At 41.9% G+C, this 16,113-nt stretch overlaps 1 protein-coding gene and 1 long non-coding RNA gene across 2 annotated transcripts in view; one reads left to right on the forward strand and one right to left on the reverse strand.

Moving 5' to 3' along the window:
* The window catches only part of MRPS27 (mitochondrial ribosomal protein S27), a 53,371-nt gene that overhangs the window by 19,237 nt on the left and 18,021 nt on the right, over positions 1–16,113 (reverse strand). The gene's annotated exons all lie outside the window — the stretch shown is intronic.
* On the forward strand, positions 8,245–14,216 carry LOC309352663. Its single transcript, XR_014161404.1, has 3 exons — positions 8,245–9,258; positions 9,407–9,903; positions 13,783–14,216. It is a non-coding gene; the product is annotated as an uncharacterized lncRNA (long non-coding RNA).

The following is a 16,113-nucleotide window of genomic DNA, read 5'->3' on the forward strand; positions in this document are numbered from 1 at the left end:
TATTGCTGACGGCAGCATAATATGAAAGTTCTTATCTGAAGCGCTTTCTTAAACAGAGGTAGCTATTTAGAAATCAGGATAACAAAAGAAACAAACCTATTTCAGAAAGGTAATACTAATATCAGACTAAACAGCCCCTCGCATTGTCAGCTCATGGATTTTAGTATTCAGAACAAGCTGCATCAGATCAGCTTCTGCCATTGTGATCTATTATTATCATGGTGGCTGGGGTCAGGGGTTCGGCATTGTTGGGCACTTGCCAAGGCTCGCTGCCCAGCAGGGGCCCACTGCCAATCCCGTCAGCCTTCTTGCCCTGCTGTCGCCGCCTGTTTCCTTGCCCTCTCTCAAAGAGCAAGCAGTGAGATGAGCAAGGAGAGGCACTGAGCTCCACGTGTCGTGTCCTCTCCCGCTAGGAGCAAGTGCAGTCTGGGCCCAGAGGGAGAAGCAAACAAAGGAGCAGATCAAGGTGGGTGAACTGTGCACATTCAGGGAGGGAGGCCTTGCGGGAATGCATTTCCCAAAGCAACCCTTCTCCCATTCCCTCCCACCTCAAAAAGCAACAACACCCTGCACTGATTGTTGTATTCTGTACTGTCTTCTTATTTATTGTTGGCTATATTTTCAAAATAAAAGAGAAGTTACTTCCAGGTAGGGATAGTATTAACCATGAGATGCAGCCCTGTTAGGCTTAAAGGGTGCTGTGGTAGGATTTATACATTGCACGCTCTGGCATGCACACCACCAAAAAGCTTTTCCCCAATGGTAGAGCACGGCCTGTGCTAGAGCAGCATGCATTTGTGTTTTCAGATGTCTCTGTGCAGTTTACACCTCAACAAAAATAAATGTACATTATATATAAATACAAATCTCACCTTCAACTCAGCTTGATTGCATATGCTACCATTATAGTGTGTGAGAAGCCTTTTGCCAGCAAGATGCAAAGCTTGAATTGGGTCCCAGAGCCTAGAATCAGGCTCTTTGTGCAAGACAGTCTACAGAAGGTCAAGGCATAAAATCTGGTAAACCAAAGTAATTGCCCAGAGGAAGTCATCCTTCATGGACAAAAGAGGTCCAAAAATAAAAACACCACCAACAGTAGTGTTGAAATGCCACAAGGTTTTAGGGCTAGATAACTACTTTACAGTGGACGCTAGTGGTTTCCAGACTAGGATTTAGAAATGGAAATGTTGGTTTAGGTTGTAGAAAAACATATAATTATCTTCAGTGTTCCAACAACTTTCTCATAAACTCTCATGCCCTTAAAGTATTCCTAAAGGACAGAGTTTTACAATTGACAGTTAAATCCGGGACTGGAAAATCCTAGAGGGGCCTTATCTGTATAAAGAAACACCACAACATTTTATGGGGGAAATTAATGGTATAAAAGAATTCAATTGTGTTTAATAGTAGGAAGGAACTGGGAGGTGGGTGGGTAAGGCTGAAGGGGAGAAGGAACTCCCTCAACATTTGTCTCGATCGTTGTCTGAGCCTCAGACAGAAGAACCTAAAATCTATGTAACCGTGAGCAACAAGGGCTAGCAAGCATTAGATCAAACCCCCAGTGAGCTCTAGCCCAGACCTCTTTTTGAAGAACATCAGGATGAATGAACAGCACTAATACGCAGATGCTAGCAGCCTGGAGCCAAACTGCAGCACCATTTAGTGGTAGGATTGGTTCTTCCATCTGAATGAGCATGCTTTCCAGAACATTTATCAGACTATTATAGCCACCAACCCTTTTCACTTCCCTCTAGTGAGTTTCAGAGAATTGTCCCTTATGGCTACCGGCTATACAGATTACCAAGGGGAGGAGGGAGGTTGCAGCAGTCGGCCGTGTTAGTAGAGACCCAGCTGCTAGCTAAAGGATGTATATATGCTATGTTGTAAGTGACAGATTATCTCCCTTCATATTAATGCTAGACTTATATGGTTTTTTTAAAGGCACATTTAAAATATCAAGCCATGAATGTCCATTTGGATGATCTAATTGGTTCCTACATTTCTCGCTTGAACTCTGATATTAAGAACAGGAAGATCCTATATTTGCTTTCATTAGGGGCCTGGCTCAAAAATGCTTGCAGGAAGCATCAATTACAGGCAATAAGGCTGAATCATATTATGATGGATCAATTACCTAATTGGTACTGACTGGCTCACCAGACAGCGAGAGAGAGAAGAGGTCAGACAGCAAGATCTGCATCCAGTCACAAAGAATGGAAAATCCTGTATGGGGCCCCAATTATCTCCTAAGTTTCCTGTTCCAAACTGGCAAGTGTATGGGTGAGATAGCGAGTGGTCAGAATCGTGGATAGCAGGACTGCAAGGCTGGATGCAAAAACAGGATGGGCCACAAGGTTCACTGTTAAGGAGAGAGTGTTGCTCCAACACTGGCCTGGAGCAAACAGAAAGGTCCTACAGGGTGAGGTGCGCGTGAAGCCAAGAAGCCTAACTGAGAGTTGAAAGGACCACACACGGGCCAGAGCTGGAATGCTTCCTGCAGCCTTGGCTGGCAGGTGAGATGCAGGTGGTGAGCCCTTTTTCTTCCATGTGACTATCTAGCAGCCACACTTGACAGCCAGCCACCTGTGGTAGTTCGTGAATCCTGTAATCTTTGTCACAACATATGCTGCCTTCAGTTTCTTGAAGGAAGGTGGAGCATAAGTGCAAAAAAACCCCAACCACAATAGCTAAATAATCTATGCACATACAACTGCCTGCGCAAAGGGTCTGGTACATGCAATTTGGAACTCAAGACATTTAAACATTGCTGCATGCTAGCAAACTGTAATGTCTTGAACTTTACTTGTATTCTTTTTTTTTTTGCAATAATGTTTATTAAGTTTCTTATAAATGTAACACATATTGTAAAAACAAATACAACAGAGAATAAAAAAGAAAAAAGAAAAACAACATAAAACAAGTCCAGCAAATAACAACAAATAAAAAATATAACAACTAACACATAAACAATACAAATTGATTATTTAGTTAAACATCCAACGTCATAAACATGTTGCTTGACTTCCTCTGGTCCCTTCCATCTGAATTTTCCTTGTAACTAAATGTAGCAGTTTTCCAATATCATTATTCCAAAACAATATTCTAATTATAGTCTAATTTATTAACTTTTCTTAATATTCTAAATCTCATTTATTTAATTAAATACTAATTTAATCCTAGGCCTGATTAGTACTTTCAAGTATCTTCTAATTTTTAATATTAGAATATTTATTCAGATAGTCTTTAAATTTCTTCCAATCTTCTTGATGTTCCTCTTCTTTCTGGTCGCAGATTCTTCCAGTGAGGTCAGCTAGCTCCATAAATTCCATCATCTTCATCTGCCATTCTTCCACCGTTGGTAATTACTGTGTTTTCCATTTCTTGGCTATTAAAATTCGAGCAGCAGTTGTGGCATACAAAAATAACTTTACATCTTTCTTGGAAATATTTACTTGTATTCTTAAAAAAAATCTAACAGAAACAAATTTAAAGCTTTGAATTCATTTAAATACAACATTTAAACAACACTAAGCAGAGTTCTCCATTGATTTCCCTCTCTACTACATTACTTAAATGCTCTTTGCCATTAGAAAACTCTTGAGATATTTATACAGCATGTAAAATTAACGTTCTGTACTCGATGAAGTTTGTTGGCTGAATATATAATGTTGTTAAATTTGATCTCTAGAGATTTAGGACATTTTGAAGGGGGCGGGATGAGTTGAGGAAACCTACTAGTTTCCAGTCAGTGAAGATGCTACACATTTGTCTTAAAAAAAAGAAAAAGAAGAAAAAGAAGTATTTAGAGTATCTGTTTACCAGCAGCTTAAAGCACAGATCTGATAACAGGGATATGCTTTAGACAGCATTGCATAGTATTGCAGTTAAAACAGAAGAATATATTTACTGCTAAGAAAACCAGAGTTCAGATGGATGTTCCAACTGTAACAGGAACTGGAAATCTGCTTCTTCAGAATTTCCAAACGCTGCATTTTAATGCAAAACACACACCAAACACTATTTGCAAAGGGTACCAGCTCCCCTTGGGAATGGAACAAGTCACAGCCCTGGATGGCCACAAGAGGAATGGCTTGGGAAGACATGAATGATGTCATGTCTAGTATAACTTCTCCCTAGCAACAGGATTAACATTTGAAAAGGGGAGGAGGGTTTCAAAGAAAGGAAAACAGAACCCACAACATATTTCCTAACTGGCCTGGGGGGGGGGGGGAGTGTGACAAGTCTCTTGCTAGTTGTGACAGACAGGAGCACACAAAGAAAGTAAATGCAGACATACACACACCAGCTGACAAGAGGCTTACAATAGTTGGGGGTGGGGAGCATTGGGGGCCTTACTAAAAATATGAGCTAGACAGCTTTGATTAACCAAACAGCAACACCAGAGCACTGTGGGTTATGTTCATGACACCACCTCCAGTTTCATATGCCTCCCAGGTATCACTTTGGGGCATAGTAAAGGTAAAGGTAAAGGTAAAGGTAAAGGTAAAGGGACGCCTGACCATTAGGTCCAGTCGTGGCCGACTGTGGGGTTGCGGAGCTCATCTCGCTTTCCGGGCCGAGGGAGCCGGCGTACAGCTTCCGGGTCATGTAGCCAGCATGACTAAGCCGCTTCTGGCGAACCAGAGCAGTGCACAGAAACGCTGTTTACCTTCCCACTGGAGCAGTACCTATTTATCTACTTGCACTTTGATGTGCTTTCGAACTGCTAGATTGGCAGGAGCTGGGACCGAGCAACGGGAGCTCACCCCGTCACGGGGATTTGAACCGCTGACCTTCTGATCAGCAAGTCCTAGGCTCTGTGGTTTAACCCACAGCGCCACCCTGTGGTTTAACCCACAGCGTCCCTTGAGGCACAGTAGGGCAGGAATAGAACAGATACAGAAAGAAAGAACTGCCCCTACTAAGAAGATGTGGAGTTTTCAGGTCCATGCCTTTTCCAACAGGAGCCCTTAAATCTTACCATTAACAACTGTATCAGCCCAAGATACCAGTCCATAGTGAGCAACAATTCCTACTGGGTATGTCAGTTTCTAGACCCAACAAGTAGCTTTCACTCATATTCCCCTGTCACAACGTAGGTAGCCAAGGAGCAACTGGTGAGATTTGTAGCTTCAAAAGTTATACAAACATAAAATCATGGTTCATTTGAATCATGAATGGCTGCTGTAGAATCATAAATGTAGGACATATTGCCAAATTTCTAGACAACTCTATAGCCATTTTGAATGTTCCCTATCCTGCCCTCACTGTGGGTGTGGAAACATGTGAATTCTGAAACATGGTAGGAAAACCTTCAAGAAAAAATATTCTTCAGTACTGTATCATAAACTTCCTACAAAATTCATTTGTTCCCTTACTAAGGTTATATTGCAAAAAGATTGGCTGACAACTGCTTTGTCCTTATCTACAAAGACAAAATTTTGGGGACTCATTTTGTTCCTCATATTCTTAAGCCTGGGGATTCTTTCTGATTTAGGATTCAAGCTGAAATGGAAGATTTCAGGGCCTTTTAAAGAGATGTTTCTACAGTTGCTTGCTCTCTCTTTTTGTTCCTTCCCCCTTTTCTCTTTATGTTGCCTGCAGACAGAGTTCATCTGGTTTTGTCTTTCTATGGCACCATTTTAGATGCTGGACAGATAAATATTATTTTTCTTTAAGCAGAGAGAACAGTTTTGTTTGCCAATAACTTAGCATGAAATTAAACCAGTCTTGTTACTCTGGTACATTATAATAATTGGCTCCAGATAACCAGTCACAGCCATTGCCAAGGTAATGGCAACCAGAAAAATAGTCTTCTTCCTGTGATAAATAAAGGCTGAACAGCCATCCCTTTCTCTCCCTCCTGTTTATGTCCTCCTGGGCTAGGGAAGAGATACTGGATTATTCTGTAAAGGAAGGATAATGGATGTTAGAAGCAGCAGGATCTGGCCTGGGTGGGGCAAATGCCACTGGCAAATAGTGGGCAGCAATGGTCCCTTCCAACTCTGCAATTGTTGAGGTGATTAACTGCCTAGAAATTCACTCTGGGATGATTATGCCTGTTGATTATTTGGGAAGAGTGACCCTGAAAGGCAAACTGTCACTCCGAATATCAAAGCACCAAAATGTGTTTGTAAACAACAACTTCAGGTGGATTCAGACAAACAACTGAGGTAATGAGATGGTGACTAGCCACCAAAGGCATGGATCACTCATGTGAATATGTGACTCATCACTGTCAAATAGCTATGGTGTAGAATTCAAAGAACTCTAGGTAACCTCACCTTTTGGTTGCTGCGGCAGACGCCCCTTTGTGACTTTCTGCCTTTCTGAATCAATTGTCAATTGGTTTCATTTGGGCTGTTTCCAGCACAAATGACTGAAGGATTGGGATGATCACTTCTCTTGTTGAGTAGCTCCATCAATAGTAATAAACACCAGCATAAGTAGAGAGAATGAGCTGTACTCACGGCAGAGCCAAGTTTGGGTACTGTAGGTAACCGTGCTCAGATGACTGTTGGTAGCAGTGTGTGCACGACCGTGTGAAAGGCTCCCTAAGGACCCAACACTCCATTCAAGAAGGGTCTGGTTCCTTTTTGTCCATTTTAGTTCCCTATGACCTGGATGAAAACTCAAAAAATGGCACAGTAGATGCTTTTAAAAATATGTATTATTATTATTATTATTATTATTATTATTATTATTATAATTCAACTGAAGGAATTGTTAGTATATCTCTGCTGATAAATCTCAGATAACAGGATATAACTAGGCTGTGCAATATGTACAAGGACCCGAGGAAGACTGGGGGTGGGGGTGGAATGTGTAATCTATTTATCACAGTTCCTGCGCAAACCTTACTGAAAGGAAAGAGAGCTGTGTGGAGCAGTGCTTGGTGCATTGCATCTTAAGACTACAGGAAGCCAGCTATGATAATCGAAAGAATACCCAAGGAGTTAAATGAAGAGGGGACCCTCTGGCACTTCTTGTGTACTGAATGGAAAGACCATGAGGTTTCCCTGTGGCTTTCTGCTATCTTTATTCCTCCACGTTCCTTATCACCTATTCTTTCAAAAGGAAAGATCCCTAAAGAGCCCTGCTGTAACTCTGGCCTTCTGTTCGTTAATATTTATGCAAAGAAATCAATCTGACAGATCCTCAGAGCCACTGGACTGGAAGGCATTTCCAAACTCTCCCTCTCAAGCAGCGGAGGATGACTAAATCATACTCACCCCAGGATTACGCTGAAATTTCTCCAAATAAGATAGAGAAAGCTCCGTGTAAGAAACACTGTCACAGCCTGTGAATTCTTCAGAAGGCCACATTTCCTTGATCAGCTGCCATCAGCTGTCAAGGCTTCACTCTCAAGCAGCAGCCAGGACTCTAGCACAAAAGAAAAGCCCACTGGATGAAGAGAACCAGTAGAGCAAGCCACAGCCCCTTGAAGTCAGAGACCTCTGAACTGAGAACTCCCCTGCGACAGATTCTTTCTACACCCTCAGACTCCTCAGTGCCTGCGCCCCATCCCAGCAGGCACAAGGAAGGCACTGACTGAAAGGTGACAGGCTCTAAGCCAGAGGACTACTTTTTTTAAGGCCGCCCATTGTTGGCAACGAAGCAGAGTCTGGGAGGAGTAGCCTGGGTCAAGAGGGATAACACGTCTCCCTTGATCTCCAGACTTGTCTGAGCAAGTTGACTGCTTAGAACTAGCCAAGGTCCTGTAGCTCAAGCCTGACTATGCAACCCTGGGACGTTACACCAAAACTTAAGTGCAAAGAGTATGAAGGCAATACCGGGTCTGGAAGGCCACAGCCCCAGCTTTTTCCAGCTCTTGGCGCAGATGAGAGAGGCAGAATGTGCTACCTGCCAGAGTGTCATAAAAAGGGGACTAGAATCTCTGTTTCAACTCTGTAAGAGGAATGGAGGATCTGATATATACCAGTGATTGAGAGTTTGGAGCCACAGCCAATAATTCACTGAGATTACTTAAAGAGGAACAAGAGGATATAATTTGTGTATACAGTGGTACCTCGGGTTACAGACGCTTCAGGTTACAGACTCTGCTAACCCAAAAATAATACCTCGGGTTAAGAACTTTGCTTCAGGATGAGAACAGAAATCGCATGGCGGCGGCAGTGGGTGGCCCCATTAGCTAAAGTGGTACCTCAGGTTAAGAACTGTTTCAGGTTAAGAACGGACCTCCAGAACAAATTAAGTTCTTAACCCGAGGTACCACTGTATGCCCTTAAAAGCAGAAGAAACAACACAAGGATCTTAAAATTTTTGTTGGGTGCTACTACGTTTCAAACTGCTGTATTGACGTGCTCATATTTGTACAGCAATCCAGAAACCCAGCAGCACTGTAACTACATACAACTTCAATGCTACACCCAAAATTTCATGCATGCAACAGCTGATTTCAGTGGGATTACGCTCATGCTTCTAAAATAGAAACTGTAGAGAGAAAAGGCTGTCTTTCTCTAAATGTAAAAAGGAAAAAGGGGAAAGGGTGAGTTACTTACTTACTTACTTACTTACTTACTCACACTCACTCACTCACTCACTCACTCATTTAGTATACTGCCTTTCATCCATGGATCTCAGGGCGGTTCACATCATTCATATCCAGGACAAAGAAAACTGGAATTAGCAGGAATTAATGCAGTGGAGGCTGGTCCACTTGGGACAGGCATGTCCAAAGACCATTTCAGGGGCTTAATCCGGGCCGCTGGTTGGTTTAATTCAGCCCCTGTGGCAGTTTATTTCATGGGTAAAATCCTTTTAAAATGGTCAACAACTTTGGTTGGCCCTTTGGTTGGCCCTCACAGCCCTTCACTTCATCAAATCTGGCCCTCTTTAAAAAAAGTTTGGACACCACTGATTTGGGCCAATGGGGCATTTCCTCTGCCCTCAGCCAACCCCTGCTTCTTACTTATAACAAGCCCAGGGGGTAGCACTGCCTGTCAGCTTCTTCCTCCTTAGCCTCATTGTTGCTCTTGAAGAACTCAGCAGGGAGGATGGGTAAAAAACTATAATTAGTTGGCTCTGCCCATCAATGGCTCTGCCTCCACTTTATGTTGGTCTCTCCACCTTATGCCCTACTGGTTCAAACAAGCACCAGGCACCACTGAGGTTGTGACAAATTATGGAGTCCCTAGCTTAAGAATTTACTTTATTTCTAAGTTCTAAAATGAAGTAGCCCAAGTCAAAGGTTGTTTTAAGATGGGGTTGCCCTATTTCAGAGTTTCTCAACCTTGTGTCCCCAGCTGTTGCTGGACTACAATTCTCATCATCCCTAGCTAGCAAGACCAGTAGTCAAGAGTGATGGGAGATGTAGGTCCAACAACAGCTGGGGACCCAAAGTTGAGAAACACTGCCCTATTTCAAACAGTGAAAATCTGGACAGAAAAGTTGAGCTGTTTTCAGTTTTGCCCAAAGTTGTTGAGCCCGGACCCTACTGCCAACTGCAGTATTCCAGATATGTCCGGATGATGTATGGCAACCCTATTGGAACCACTTTCCATATCATACATACAGTATGCATACACTGTGAATGAAGGATACTTGCTCGCCTCTGAAGCAGCCAAATGTGCCTATTTTACCATGTTGCCTATGCACCAGGGAGCTGTTTCCAAGTTCTTGCTCAAGGTAAATCAGATCCATGTGTTTTAGTGAAATGCAGTGGCATACATTGCATGTATGCGTTCCAAAAATCTGCATGTGGCATTTATTTTTCTAAACAGATTTCCTGCCCTACCTCCACCCCAGTTTACTTCAAATTTTAACATAATTTCAGAGGAAACCAGACAGAAAACAAACGCTTCAATTGCTGATGAAGCTTTCAAACTGCCAGAAATAAGCTGATCTGCTGGAATGAATCCAAAGCCACTTCACTTTGTAAATGTAAGTCATAGCTCTCTGTGTTAAAGCTTTAGCTTTTAAAAAAATGCCACGTTCTCTCTTCCCAGGCATATTTTTAGGTACAAAGCTTAATAATCAAATAGATTCCAGGCAGGCTTAGTATAGAAAGTAGAGGGCTTGGGAGGACATCACCAGGAAATCTCCTTTGTCTGCCATTTCAAGCTGTAAGCAGTGGAAGAAATCCTCTGCATTATAAAATAAAAAAATAAAAAAGGCCCAGGGGCACTGATCACGTCTCGCTGTCAAAAGAAAACTGCCCCACAAAACCCTTTGCTTCTTGAAAGTTGGCTTTTAATCATCCATGAGTAAAAGAAGCTTTCCTTTTATCTCCTGGCCTATGTCAACCTTGCATCCATTTATATGTATGCATGCACATGCCCCCTCCCCCTTTTCAAATCCTTGTACAACCTATTCAGTGCACAAGTTCTTGTAGGAACAGTGCACACTTTAACTCTACATCCCAGGCAGTAAAAGAAGGGATTCCCTCCCAAGCAAGCTTTGTAAAAATTAAAATTTCCAATGGCATTAAGGAAACATTTCCTCTGTGCAATGTGTCACAAATCTATTTAACAGCTACGGCAATTACTATTATTTAAACCTTTTACACAGCTACTGAAATCAAGGGGGAAGGAGAGAATTTCAAAGCAAATAAGGACAAAGAAGTAGCTTTCTTCTTTGCCCGCTTCCCCACTGAACTAGGCCTGTTATTTACATTTTCCAGTAAATAAACTATGAAAATGCAATCATTGTTCACCCACTCTTTAAAGAAAGGCTATCAGACCTGCAGAGGGTTTTTTTCAGCCAAGAATTTAAAGAGATAACATTAATTTTAAATATTTTGTTATAACCACTAACATGGAACATAAAGGCTATTTTTTAAAAACAACAACAACATCAACCTAATCTACTGAGCATCCAAAGGAAATTTCCTTCAAAATTATGAAATTTATCCCAATAAATCTGCATATAGGATAGGTTTACTATCCGCTTAATTATATGGATCTCAATTTGGGCAATCGCTGAATGATTTGGTCCAAATTAAACACATGCTTGAATTTGGCTGGATCTTGCTTGATAAATGCATCTAACATTGTACAACAATCCATACAGAATTATAGAATTGAAAGCTATTTCAAGGGTCATCTAGTCCAACCAAATCATCTAACCAATGACTGGCACAGTCAGCTTAGACATCACTTCTCATATGTTGGGGTGGGGGGGGAGAGAAAGGTGAGTTGTGGTATAAATGCCTAAAACTCCAAGGTTCAATACACACATTCTTTAGAGACTGCCTCATTCCGTTGCACGGTCGTAACTGTACCATTTATGCACCAAGCTCAATGCAACAGCATTATCAGCTGCTGGCCACAGTTGTGGAATTACCTTGCCTCCAGAGGTCTGCCCAAGCCCACTCCCAAGAATCCGTCAGGAATCTGGAATATTGTAACTACTAGCTTCATGGCCTGAGCCTCAGCACTAGCCTAGGTGAAACTAGCCAATCAGAAACTCTTCAAGCACAGGATTATGATATGTTGCCTCTGGAATAAAACACAGATGCATCAGACCAGATGTGCTCATGCACAGGATTTCTCTATGCAGATGTCAACTCCAGTTCAGTACTGTGCAAGATGCTGGCCGCTAGGACCAGATGCATAGTCCCACTACTATGCACGAATAACACCTGAATAAGATTTATGTCAAAATCAAACCCTTGACCGTAGCATCTAACCCACAGGTCTCCACAGGTACAAAAACACAAGCACCAGTTAAGCGCAGTTTTCCATTTTCTTTACATCTTAGGTTTATTACATGTATGATGTAAGAGAGTTTTGCTTGTTTGTTTAAAACCCCTAAACATAGCTTTGGAATCTTTTTTAAAAATAAAAAAATAAAAATCCTCAAAGGATAGGAAAGAAGAAGAAAGATCAATGTTTCTCTTTTGTTGTCATCACTGTTCAGTGATGTATGCCTAAAGAACAAACATTTTAAGAACTAGTTTCCCTGAGGTTTTGCTCTCCTGTAATCTCCCGCCCATTCCTCCTCTCCTTCTGTAGGAAAAAAAGAATATGCTTTTTCATGTATAAATAAAGATCGGATACTGTTTTCACTGTAAAGCTACAAACTCTTTGAAATACTTAAGAAACCAAACTGGGAAATGCCTTTCCTTTTTTTAAAAAAAAATCTACTCACAATAAAGAAAACAGTCATTAAGGATTTCTTCCTCTTAAAAATTACTTTTGGGCTTCACCCAGTTGAAAATGACTGGATTTGAATACAAATTCCTTTAATAATCTAGTGTTAGAGCACACACTCTGATAGGCCCCTGAAAACACTGGAGGATGATGGAGTGAGCTGTTACTATAGCAACCTGAAAAGAGATTCTCTGGTGCTTTCCATAGTCACAGCACAACTACAATAAAGTCTAATTTACAGCCAGACATTTGCTTGAGTAATATTTTCCCCTGTTGCTTATGTCATTTATATTATTATTTTTTAATGAGCCATTCAAAACATTTAACTTCTTACTTTGGAAACATTATCCAAACATCAGCAAGTCTGTAATGCACCAGATAAAACTCATATAAGTACTGTTTTTTTCAATAATGCTTAAAAGGTCAGGTTTACTAGTTAGCTGCATTCCTTCCTCAGTGAAAATTATACAGAGCCATAACCTCAAACAGGATAGAAACGGTATTTCGATTTCTCCCCTTGACCCACTGTAGATGTATGTAGTTAACCAATTCCTCACTATAATAAGGACACATTGTTGTGGCAGCTATCAACTCTGAATGGGGGCACAGAGCACAATTAGAGAGGAAGATATATCTGTTCAAGAGCAGGCAGCAAACAAGTCTACGCTACAAACTAATCACATACTTAAGCTGCGAACACTTCATGCAGTGTCAAATAGGGCACATCTTCAATGTTTAAACAAGGCCTCTGAAAAATGCCTGTATTTTTTAGCGACATGAGAGCTTGAAATCCTTAACTGTTTCTGTAATTACCAGAAGAGAGCAAATAATTTAAGGGTAGGAAGCCTTCAGAGATATGTTTTCCATATCTCTGGAAAATGTTTCCCATAACAACACAACAAGTAGACATTGTTTGTGTGAATGAACAGGGTAGCACATCCTAGATCTCACAGCTATTTTTCATGTTTTGAGCTGAACCGAGATGTAATCTTCAAATTCTAGTTGTGCACTGTTGCTGTTTTAATGAGAATGGCAATCTTAAAACTGTTTGGAAAATCCCAAACCCTAAAGTAAAAGGCTAATAAAAGTTCATTAGTAGTACTAGTAGTCTTTGTTGTTCCATTACTTTTTGGATCTATAATTTTCAAACATACTGAGGGCTGTCTGTGGCAGACTGGAGTTGGAGCCCAAAATCTTTGAGTGGCAAAGGCTCAGTAGATTATAAACCTGATGACAGAACCTGTGTTGTTATTAAATCTTTGTACAGCACCCGGAAAGCTTAATTTAAAAACTTGGTGACTGAATTTAAATTTGGTATGATATAATATGAAAGGAACACACATCGCATGGCTCTGCTGTTAGTCCAAAAATGTTCATTTGCAACTACTTTATTTTTGCTTAAGCTATGCTAGTGTGGTATCTTTTTGCACCCTCTGCCCCTCATTACTTCTGTACAGGGCAGCTGCTGCTTTATTCGTTCGTTCCTACCCACTTAATCTCCTAATTCTTCACTATGACAACCATATTCCACTCTGTGCGCCTGCCCCCAGCACTGCACCAATCGAAAATGCCAGAAATATAATGGATGAGATGAAATGTCAAGAAAAACAAATGGAGGCCTTGTATTAAAAACAAATCAAGTCTCGCTTCTTTTTACATTCAAACACAGGTTAGGAACACATGGATCTGCTGTTTGAGGCTTCGCACCCAGGGGAACACGGGTGTGCAGGGCATACCAACAATGCCTTACTCCTGGGAAACAGTCATGAATATGTTACCAAAATCAGCCTCTCTGATTAATGATGCACCCAAGATGTCTACCTTCAAGCTGTGCTGCAGCTCATGACTGTGAAGTCACATGCCAGGCTTATCATGAATACGTAATTAATTTTAAAAGCCTTATTGTATTGAACAATATTACACTGCCTCGATTATACCCAGGAGGTAATGGGGCTCTAACAATAAATTGTTGTACAATTAGCTCCATCTGCCTCCTTTGGTTATTAGCACTGGTGACACCTTTCTTCCTATGAGTCAGGATTAGATGCCAGGGAGCTCTTTACCAGGAGAATGAAGAAAGCAGAGCCAGCCTGTGTGTGTGTGTGTGTGTGTGTGTGTGTGTGTGAGAGAGAGAGAGAGAGAGAGAGAGAGAGAGAGAGAGAGAGAGAGGGGTGTGCAAATAAGAAAGATGGTGAGCACAGGTGACTATATTTTAAGTGAGCACATGCGCCAGAGAAGTGTGCTGGGCATTTGTGAAACGCTGCTGGTAGGAAAGTACCCTGGGAGGTGAGGGGAAGCTCTCATTAAATTTCTGATAACCAGCTGCTATTGGATGATCCCTCAAGAGATCAGAGTCTTACAGCAGCGTGGAATAGATAAGGGAGCTGGCCTAAATCAACTTAATCAATGAATCAGTGGCCTCAGCCAGCTCTGCTATTATGCAGAGTAGGACAGCCGCCTTGGGCAGCTGACTGTAGGTATCGTGAAAAGGCTGCAAATTGCTAAAACATTTAATTTTTTATTATCATTGTTGAATCTCTACTGCCAGTGATGAGGACAGATGCTTGTGGGATTTCCTGTCTCAGGTGCCAAAAGAGTATGACCAGCTTTGGATATTATGCATCGTACCATAGGCAGCAAAGTCTTGGGCCAGCCCTGACTAGGGGCAATTGGTACTCTTTTCCTTCACTTGGAGTGAGCGTTTTGAGGACTGGAATACTTACCGTACTGGCCTGAATATAAGCCACAATTTTTTTCCAAATTCTGACAGTGACAAGTTAAAGTGTGGCTTATATTCGCAACCTTCCCTTTCCCCCAACAGCTCCGGGGACGCTTGGGAGCAGTGGGTGGGCTGTGCGCCATTGCCCCACGCTCCTGGGCTGCTCTCTGTGGGGGGAGGGAAGGTCGCTGGCAAAATGGTGTGGGGGAATGTCTCCCCCCTTTAATTCTGAAGGTGTGGCTTATTTGAGGGTGTGGCTTATATTCGGGCCAATACGATAAATCAAGCATGTTTGGGGGGCCTAAATCGGCCCGCAGTGTATGTCCTGGGGCAAAATTCGAAAAAAAGCTCAGCAAATCCAAAAAAAAGCTCAACAACTTTGGTCGGCCCTCATGCATGTTCACTTCATCAAATCTGGCCCACTTTGAAAAAGGTTTGAGCACCCCTGTGGGGTCTGACTTAGGTCCAGAAAGCAGAAAAACAGCAGACACTTTATCAAGTTTTCTTCTAAATGTTTTGTGGCATGAACAACTAACAGCCAAATAACGTCACTGTGAAGTCACTAGAAACAAACCATCCATCAGGGGAGAAATAAGAGCTACTCCAAACAACCCCATTTATCAAGTGGTAATTTGAAAGGGAATGAGTCACTCCTGGGAGAAGAGACATTCAATTCTTAATGCTGGCTCAACATCCAGATGAGAGAATTCCCACACAAGAAACTATCATAGTGCACATTCACACTTATTGCTAGATTTGTGGGTCTTGTCTGAAAGCATTTTAATGGGAAACTTCATCAGTCAGCTCCCGTAACACAAGTAATTAAAAGAACCAGCTCCTGTACACATAAAATGATCTGTACACATAAAATGGCTGTCGTGCAGAGGCTGCTTTAAACAGATTTCTTCAGCAATTGCATCCAGGCAAAACAGTGCAGCAGTTAAAATTGCTTTCCATTTATATGGGGCACAATTCAGCCAAAAGTTTTTGTTGTTGTTTAGTCGTTTAGTAGTGTCCGACTCTTCGTGACCCCATGGACCAGAGCACGCCAGGCACTTCTGTCCTCCACTGCCTCCTGCAGTTTGATCAAACTCATGCTGGTAGCTTCAAGAACACCATCCAACCATCTCATCCTCTGTCGTTCCCTTCTCCTTGTGCCCTCCATCTTTCCCAACATCAGGGTCTTTTCCAGGGAGTCTTCTCTTCTCATGAGGTGGCCAAAGTATTGGAGCCTCAGCTTCACGGTCTGTCCTTCCAGTGAGCACTCAGGGCTGATTTCCT

This window comes from Podarcis erhardii (genome assembly GCF_964252035.2).
Source record: "Podarcis erhardii genome assembly, chromosome: 11".
Taxonomy (NCBI): domain Eukaryota; kingdom Metazoa; phylum Chordata; class Lepidosauria; order Squamata; family Lacertidae; genus Podarcis; species Podarcis erhardii.